The sequence below is a fragment of the Somniosus microcephalus genome, chromosome 5 (genome assembly GCF_052327205.1).
Source record: "Somniosus microcephalus isolate GS21.2 chromosome 5, FLI_Smic_1.0, whole genome shotgun sequence".
Classification (NCBI taxonomy): Eukaryota; Metazoa; Chordata; class Chondrichthyes; order Squaliformes; family Somniosidae; genus Somniosus; species Somniosus microcephalus.
Genome location: NC_140991.1, coordinates 119267734 through 119277372, shown reverse-complemented (window position 1 = coordinate 119277372; position 9639 = coordinate 119267734).

The following is a 9639-nucleotide window of genomic DNA, read 5'->3' as shown; positions in this document are numbered from 1 at the left end:
ATGTGGTTGACTCTTAACTGCCCTCTGAAATGGCTTAGCAAGCCACTCAGTTGTACCAAACCGCTACAAAGAAGTATACTAAGAATAAAACCAGACGAACCACTCAGCATCGACCTAGTTATCAGATTCGGACACGACAAAGGCAAACCCAGTCCAGCTGACCCTGCAAAGTCCTCTTCACTAACATCTGGGGACTTGTGCCAAAATTGGGAGAGCTGTCCCACAGACTAGTCAAGCAGTAGCCTGACATAGTCATACTCACAGAATCATATGTTTCATCCAATGTCCCAGAGTCCTCCATCACCATCCCTTGGTATGTCCTGTCCCACCTGCAGGACAGACCCACCAGAGGTGGTGGCACATTACTATACAGTTGGGAGGGAGTAGCCCTGGGAGTACTCAACAATGATTCTGGACCCCATGAAGGCTCATGGCATCAGGTCAAATATGGGAAAGGAAACCTTCTGCTGATTACCACCTACTGCCCTCCCTCAGCATTTGAATCAGTACTCTTCCATGTTGAACACCACTTGGAAGAAGCACTGAGGGTAGCAACAGCACAGAACGTACTCTGGGTGGGGGACTTCAATGTCCATCACCAAGAGTGGGTCAGTAGCACCACTACTGACTAAGCTGGCCAGGTCCTGAAGGACATAGCCACCAGACTGAGAAAGCCAACACAAGGGAAAAACCCACTTGACTTCATTCTCACCAATCTAACTGTCACAGATGCATCTGTCCATGACAGTATTGGTAGGAGTGACCACCTTGTGGAGACAAAGTCCCGTCTTCACACTGAGGACACTCTCCATCGTGTTGTGTGGCACTACCACCATGCTAAATGGGATAGATTCAGAACAGATCTAATAGCTCAAAACTGGGCATCCATGAGGCACTGTGGGCCATCAGCAGCAGCAGAATTGTATTCCACCACAATCTGTAACCTCATGGCCCGGCATATTCCTCACGCTACATTAGCAAAATACTGCGGATGCTGGAAATCTGAAATAACAACAGAAAATGCTGGAAGCACTCAACAGGTCAGGCAGCATCCGTGGAGAGAGAAAAACAGCATTAATGAATCAGGTTGATCCCTTACTCTACCATTACCATCAAACCAGGGAACCAACCCTGGTTCAATGAGGAGTGTAGAAGAGCATGTCAGGAGCAGCACCAGACATAAAAATTAAGTGCTAACCTGATGAAGCTACAACACAGAACTACATACACGTTAAACAGTGGAAACAGCACGCTATAGACAGAGTTAAGTGATACCACAACCAACGGATCAGATTAAAGCTCTGCCATCCTGCCACATCCAGTCATGAATGGTGGTGGAATATTAAACAACTAACAGGAGGAGGAGGCTCCATGAACATGATGGCGGAGCCCAGCACTTGAGTGCAGAAGACAAGGCTGAAGCGTTTGCAACCATCTTAAGGCAGAAGTACCAAGTGGATGATCAATCTCGGCCTCCTCCTAAGGTTCCCACAATCACAGAAGCCAGTCTTCAGCCAATTCGATTTACTCCATGTGATATCAAGAAACAGCTGAGTGCACTTGATACAGCAAAGGCAATGGGCCCCGACAACATCCCGGCTGTCCTGCTGAAGACTTGTGCTCTAGAACTAACCGCACCTCTAGACAAGTAGTTTCAGTACAATTACAACACTGGCACCTACCTGACAATGTGGAAAGTTGCCCAGGTATATCCTGTCCACAAAAAGCAGGACAAATCCATTCCTGCCAATTACTGCCCCATCAGTCTAGTCTCAATCATCAGCAAAGTAATGGATGGTGTCATCGACAGTGCTATCAAGCGGCATCTTTGTACTATTTTACATTGGAAAATGGATGGGCAATCCTGATGTGCGCTACATGGAGCAATTCCTCAGATAATGAAGCAGTCCGTGCCTGCATGCAGCAAGACCTGGACAACATTCAGGCCTGCGCTGATAAGTGACGAGTAAGATTTGTGCCACACAAGTGCCAGGCAATGACTATATCCAACAAGAGAGAGTCTAACCACCTCCCCTTGACATTCAATGGGATTACTTTCGCCAAATCACCCACCATCAACATCCTGGCGGTCACCATTGACCAGAAACTTAACTGGACCAGCCACATAAATACTATGGCTACAAGAGCAGGTCAGAGGCTGGGTATTCTGTGGTAAGTGTCTCACCTCCTGACTCCCCAAAGCCTTTCCATCATCTACCAGGCACAAGTCAGGAATGTGATGGAATATTCTCACTTGCCCGGATGAGTGGAGCTGCAACAACACTCAAGCAGCTCAATACCATCCAGGACAAAGCAGCCTGCTTAATTGGCACCCCATCTACCATTTCAAACATTCACTCCCTCCACCACCGGCATACCGTGGCTGCAGTGTGTACCATCTACAAAATGCACTGCAGCAATTTGCCAAGGTTTCTTCGTCAGCACCTCCCAAACCAGCAACCTCTACCACCTAGAAGGACAAGGGCAGCAGGCGCATGGGAACACCATAACCTCCAAGTTCCCCTCCAACTCACACACCATCCTGACTTGAAAATATATTGCCGTTCTTTCATTGTCGCTGGGTCAAAATCCTGGAACTCCCTCCCTAACAGTACTGTGGGAGTACCTTTACCTCACGGACTGTAGAGGTTCAAGAAGGCGGCTCACCACCACCTTCTCAAGGGTATTTAGGGATGGGCTATAAATGCTGTCCTTGCCAGTGATGCCCACATCCCATGAATGAATTAAAAAAAACAAGCCATCAGTAACCTACCTTATCCATTTGTGGGCAGCCGACTGGGAGATCTTGGATAAGAACATAAAAACATTAGAAATCAGAGCAGAGTAGGCCATACGGCCCCTTGAGCTGGCTCCACCATTCAATAAGATCATGGCTGATCTTCAATTTCAACTCCACCTTCCCACTCGATTCCCATATCCCTTGATTCCTCTAGAGTCCAAAAATCTATCTATCTCAGCCTTGAATATACTCAATGACTAAGCATCCACAGCCCTCTGGGGTAGAGAGTTCCAAAGATTCACAACACTCTGAGTGAAGAAATTCTTGCTCATCTCAGTCTTAAATGGCCGACCACTTATCATTAGACTATGCCCCCAGTTCTAGGGGGAGAAATTGAGTATCGCCCCATTTAACTTTAGCGGTAACGAAAAAGTAGCACCAGGCGCTACGCTAGTGAATCCGACGCGAACTTCGGGATTAGCACTCCAGGAAGTGGAGTGCTAAATCAAGCGCTACCACTTCCCTTGGGTGCTGTGCAGCCAGATGACGTCACGATCTCCGAGTGCAGGAGATCGTGACGCTAGTGGTTATCGCTGCCGTCGCAAACCTCCACATCAATTTCACGGGTGTCGGTACTATCGCCGTGCTCGGTGGCAAAGCTGGTAGCACCCCGTTATCACCCCCATGGAGGCGCTAACGGGAGGCGCAAAGGAGATGAATTTCTAGCCCCTAGATTCTCCAGCCAGGGAAAATCCTCTCAGCATCAACCCTGTCTAGCCACCTCAGAATCTTGTATGTTTCAATGAGTTCACTTCACATTCTTCTAAACTCCAGAGAGTATAGGTTCATTCTAATCAGTCTTGCATTGTAGAACACTATCTAGTGAACCTTCATTGCACCGCCCCCAAGGCAAGAATATCCTTCCTTAGATAAGGAGCCCAACACTGTGCATAGTACTCCAGGTGTGGTCTCACCAAAGCCCTGTACAATTGTAGCAAGACTTCCTTACTCTTGTACTCCAACCCCCTTGCAATAAAGGCCAACATGCCATTTGCCTTCCTAATTGCTTGCTGTACCTGCATGCTAACTTTCTGTGTTTCTTGTACAAGGACACCCAAATCTCTATGAACACCAAGATTTAAAAGTTTCTCACCTTTTATAAAATATTCAGTTTTTCTATTCTTCCAACCAAAGTAAATAATCTCAAATTTCCCCACATTATACTCCATCTGCCGCCTTATTGCCCTCTCGTTTAACCTGTCTATATCCCATTGCAGACACTTTCTGTCCTCCTCACAGCTTAGTGTTCCACCTAGCTTTGTATCATCAGCAAACTTGGATATATCACACTTGGTCCCTTCATCTAAGTCATTAATATAAGCCATAAATAGCTGAGGCCCCAGCACAAATCCTTGCGGCACTGCACAAGTTCGGCTTGCCAACATGAACATCACCCGTTTATTCTTACTCTCTGTTTTCTGTCTGTTAACCAATCCTCGATCGGTGCTATTAAATTACCCCAACCCCAGGAGCCTTTTTCTTGCATAATAACCTTTCATGTGGCACCTTATCGAATGCCTTTTAGAAATCCACATATACTACATCCACTGGTTCCCCTTTATATACCCTGTTAGTTACATCCTCAAAAGATGGCCCAAAAACTGAATTCCACGACGTAGCTCTGGAGTACGTCGCAGACCTGAGGAAAGAACTACCTGATGGGGGCTCTCCTTCGTAAACTTGCTCTCTGACGCTGCTTACTGGAGGGCAGCATAATGGCCCATGGATCCCAGGGCCACAGCCTGTGCGGATGCATACTGTTGAATCCGTGATTCTTAAAGTAGGATGTTTTCCAATAACTAGACGGAGGCTGTAACTTAACAATCAACAGGTGTTTACTGGAGGAGGGTGGTCTAAAGACTGACAGTACAGAGGCATGCTCAAGGCTTATATACAGGTGTGGTCACTGCCGGTACTACAGTATACAGGAGCTGTAAAAGTAGTTCTCTCTTAAAGGTACATACACTACAATTCCTCCCCTTTTAGATTAACAGTACCCATAACATTCAAATAACAGTTAACACTTTAACATGCACATTCAACTGAAATAGTCCATTTATAGATTCAGTCTTTGGGGTGGCTTCCTGATCCTTTCGGGATAGCGCCTTTCCTGAGGTTCTTGTTCTTGGTGCAGAGGCGATTCTGGCCCCCTTTCGTCGGTTAGTTCATCAGTTTCCGCTGCTACTGTTTCTGAGGTAGATGCTACCGGTATGTCGAGTTCATCCCCAGGGACACGAGACATGGGGTTGACTCGTTCCTGTGACGCTAGGATCTGGTCGACGTGGCGTCTCACAATGTTCTCCCCGACATCCACTGTGTACATTAATGGCCCCTGCCTTGTGCATATCGTTCCGGGTTGCCATTTCTCTGTTTGGTAGTCGCGGGCCAAGACTGGTTGTCCTACATTGAAGCTCCTTGTCGGCTTCTCATTGATGTGCTGGAATTGCTTATCCTCAACATTTCTTCGCACATTTGGTCTGAGCAAATCCAGACGAGATCTCAACCTTCGGTTAAAGAACATCATGGCCGGGGTCTGGTTGGTAACTGCATGTGTCGCATTTCTGTAGGCTAACAGGAAATTGTCCACCTTATGCTGTAGTGGAATTTCATCATCGCACATGGCCCTTATCGCCTTTTTAAAGGTTTGTGCGAACCTCTCAGCCAATCCATTTGTGGCTGGATGATACGGGGCGGATGTGTAATGCCTGACCCCATTTCTTCTCATAAATTTCCGAAACTCTTCGGACACAAACTGTGGTCTGTTATCAGAGCAAATCTGCTCTGGCAAGCTGTTCCTGGCAAATATGGTCCGTAGGACTGCAATCGTTTTCTCTGTCGTGGTTGAGGACATTTTGATCACCTTAGGCCATTTCGAGTGCGCATCCACTGCTATTAAGAACATTGAGTCCATGAATGGACCAGCAAAATCAATATACACCCATTGCCATGGAGAGGAGGGCCACTCCCATGGGTGTAGAGGGGCATGTGGTGGTGCATTTTGGACCTTCTGGCATCCTGAGCAGCTCTTTGTTAGGTCCTCGATTTGTTGATCGATCCCCGGCCACCACACATAAGCCCTAGCAAGGCTTTTCATTTTCACCCCTCCCAGATGACCTTCGTGAAGCTCATTGAGAACTCTCTCCCTTAACTTGGGTGGAATTACCACTCGGGATCCACACATCACTGTCCCCTGGCATACTGACAGCTGTTCTCTTCTGGATGAGAATGCTGGCAACAGTGAGTCGCCATGTGTTGGCCATCCCTTCACCGTCAAATCATATACCCGAGACAGTGTCGGATCATTGCGGGTCTCCTTCTCTATATCCGCGTTAGTTACTGGCAATCGTTCAATTATCGACGAATAAAATATTTCGATAGGGTCCACTGCTGGTGCTTCCTCCACCGTAGGCAGTGGCAGGCGTGATAGCCCATCAGTGTTTCCATGCTGTTTCGTGCCCTTATACTCTATTTCATATTGGTTCGCCCCGAGAAAAAGTGACCATCTTTGTAGCCGTTGTGCAGTCATCACCGGAACACCCTTCTTTGGATTAAAGATGGAGACAAGTGGTTGGTGGTCAGTCAGCAAGGTGAACTTCTGCCCATGCAGATAGTGGTTGAATTTTTTCACTCCCCATACTAGGCTGAGGGCCTCCCTGTCGATCTGGGCGTAGTTGCGCGCGGCTGAGGTTAGTGACCGAGACGCAAGGGCTACTGGCCTCTCCAACCCGTCTGGGAATTTGTGCGACAGCACCGCTCCAATACCATAGGGTGATGCATCACATGCCAACCGAATTGGTAGTGCTGGGTTGAAATGGGCCAACACCTCTTTTGATGTGATCAATTCTTTGCACTTCTGGAAAGCTCGTTTACATTTGTCATTCCACTTCCATGGTACCCCCTGTTGCAGTAGGGTGTTCAGTGGGTGTAGTCCGGTAGACAAATTTGGTAAGAACTTATGGTAGTAGTTCACCAGCCCGAGGAACGACCTCAGTTGTGACACATTTTCCGGTGCTGGAGCCTTGACTACTGCCTCAATCTTTTCAGGGGACTTATGTAACCCCTCTTCATCAATAACGTGGCCACAATACGAGATCTGCTTCTGGAAAAACTCGCACTTGTGGCGATTAGCCCATATTCCTTTAATCTAGTGAGCACCTTCTCCAGGTTGGCGAGGTGATCACTGTCATTTTCGCCCGTGACCAGGATGTCGTCCAAATAACACTGGGTCCCTGGAATCCCTTGCAGGACTTGATCTATAAGAACATAAGAACATAAGAAATAGGAGCAGGAGTAGGCCAATCGGCCCCTCGAGCCTGCTCCGCCACTCAATAAGATCATGGCTGATCTGATCCATTGCCCTTTGCCAAATAGCCGGAGCCGATGCTACCCCGAACACCAGCTGGTTGTATTGGTAGAGACCTTTACGAGTGTTGATCGTGAGGTATTGTTTCGAGGCTTCTTCTACCTCCATTTGCAAGTACGCCTGGGCCAGAGCAATTTTGGTGAAGCATTTACCTCCAGATAGCGAGGCGAAAATATCCTCAATCTGTGGAAGCGGATATTGTACCGTGTGAAGGATTGGGTTCACTGTCACCTTAAAATCCCCACCGATGCGGACCTTCTTTGGTTCCCCAGGCATATTACTCAACGACCTCTTCATTACAGGAACGATGGGTGTAGCCCACTCGCTCCAGTCTACGTTGGACAGTACTCCTGAACGTTCCAACCCTTCCAGCTCTGCTTCGACGGCTGGTCGGATCGCATAAGGCACCGGTCTGGCCTTAAAAAACTTTGGGCTTGCATTTTCCTCTATTTTAATCATCGCTGTTATGCCTTTTAGTGTTCCGAGTCCCTCCTGGAACACTTCTTGTGCGTCAGTTAGCATTTTTGACAGTCGTCCAGGTGTGACGTCGTCATCCTTTTTGGCCTCAACCTTCAGTGCCTGTATGGAATGCCAATCTAATAATATCTTCCGGATCCATTCACATCCTAGTAGTGGCGGTCCTCCATCTGGCAATACATATAGGTCCATTTTAGGTATTTCCTGGCCTTTGTATATCACTTTCACCCTTATTTTTCCTTTGGGGTAGACTTTTTGCCCCGTGTACGTCTTCAAGACAATCTCTGTAGCTTTCAAGGGTATATGTGAAAATAGCCGCTTGTAGTCCCTTTGGTTTATGACTGTTAGGGCTGATCCTGTGTCCAATTCCATTTTCACTTGGACTCCGTCTATCTTGAGCGTGACCCAGATAGTCTGGTGATCCTCCATTTTGATTACCTTATGTAGTTTCAGACAACCCAGCTCCTTGCTTCCGGAGTCTATATCACTTTTCTGTTCGTCTGAACTACTGTCCATCACCTTGTGTACCTTTTTGTACTTCTCCTGTGGAGATTTCTTGCTGCTGGTTTTCTTCCCTGACCTGCAGACTCTTGCTATGTGTCCTGCTTTTCCACACTGTCTGCACACTTGGTCCTTGAACCAACAATCCTTCTGGTCGTGTGTTGTTCTGCCGCAGCGATAACACTTCCCTGCTCCATATGACATTTCATTGGTGCCATATTCTTGCGGTCTCCGTTGTATCTCTGTAGAGCCCCGTGCGGCTGCTTCGTGTGATACTGCCATGCTGAAAGCCTTGTCCAGCGTAAGATCCTTTTCTGATAGAAGCCGTTTCTGGGTTCCTTCACTTTGAAGCCCACACACATACTTGTCCCTTAACGTATCTGCTAGTCCCAATCCAAACTGGCAGTGTTTCGATAGCTTGCGCAGTTTCGTTAAGTACTCAGCATTACTTTCGTCTTTATGCTGGTTCCTTTTGTGGAACTTAAATCTTTCTGCTATCAGCAGCCGTGTGGGGTTTAAGTGGTCCTGTAGGATTTCCACTATGCTTTCGAAATTCTTATCCACTGGCTTCTCAGGGGTTATTAGGTTTCGCAGTAAGCCATAAGTTTTTGCACCCATGGAATTCAACAAAACCAGTGCTTTCCTAGCATCTGGCACTTCATTCACCCTGCAGTAGACCTCAATGCGTTCCACATATGTCGCCCAATCTTCGACTTCATTGTCGAACGCAGTGATACTGCCACTCTTCGGCATCCCTGGGTGTGATTAAACTGTCTAAAATGGCGTCTCCCGCGCTCTCCCTTCTTCTCCGCTGGCACAAAATGGCGTCTCCCGCACTTTCCTTTCTTCCCGTGCTCGCCCTTCTTCTCCGCTGCAGCTTCTAAAATGGCGTCTCCCGCGCTCTCCCTTCTCCGCGACTCAATGGCGTCTCCCGCGCTTCCTTTCCTTCCCCCGTGGACGCTGTTCAGCCCTTGAGCCCTGGCTGTGCTCTGCGCATTCTCCTGTGCGCCTCTTCCGTTGCCGCCGCTCGGTCCTGAACCCGGCTGCTGCTTTACCCTCTCTCTCTTTTTTTTGTTTTTCCTCGACGCCGCTTGGTTTTCAACCCCCGGCTGCACCCTGTGCGCTTCACCCTCTCTCTCACCCCGTCGACGCTGCTCGGCCTTTTCTGTGCCGTCGGTCGGCTCCAGCCGCCGCTGTCCGGGAAGGGTCTGCACTGTACCTGTTGCCAGACTGTTGCTGGATCGTCGTGGCTGGGGAACCAAGCCCGGCTCTCAACAGCCTCCCCTGTGACGTTCACTCTCTGCCGGATGACTGGGCGGTTGCTCATGGTCGACGCCCGTGCTTCTGGCCTCGACTTTCTTCCACCGCCCTACCGGAGCGAATCGTTGAAAGGAAATGAAGAGTTGCAGGTAGATTCTAATCGACCTCGTCGCCACTGTTGAATCCGTGATTCTTAAAGTAGGATGTTTTCCAATAACTAGACGGAGGCTGTAACTTA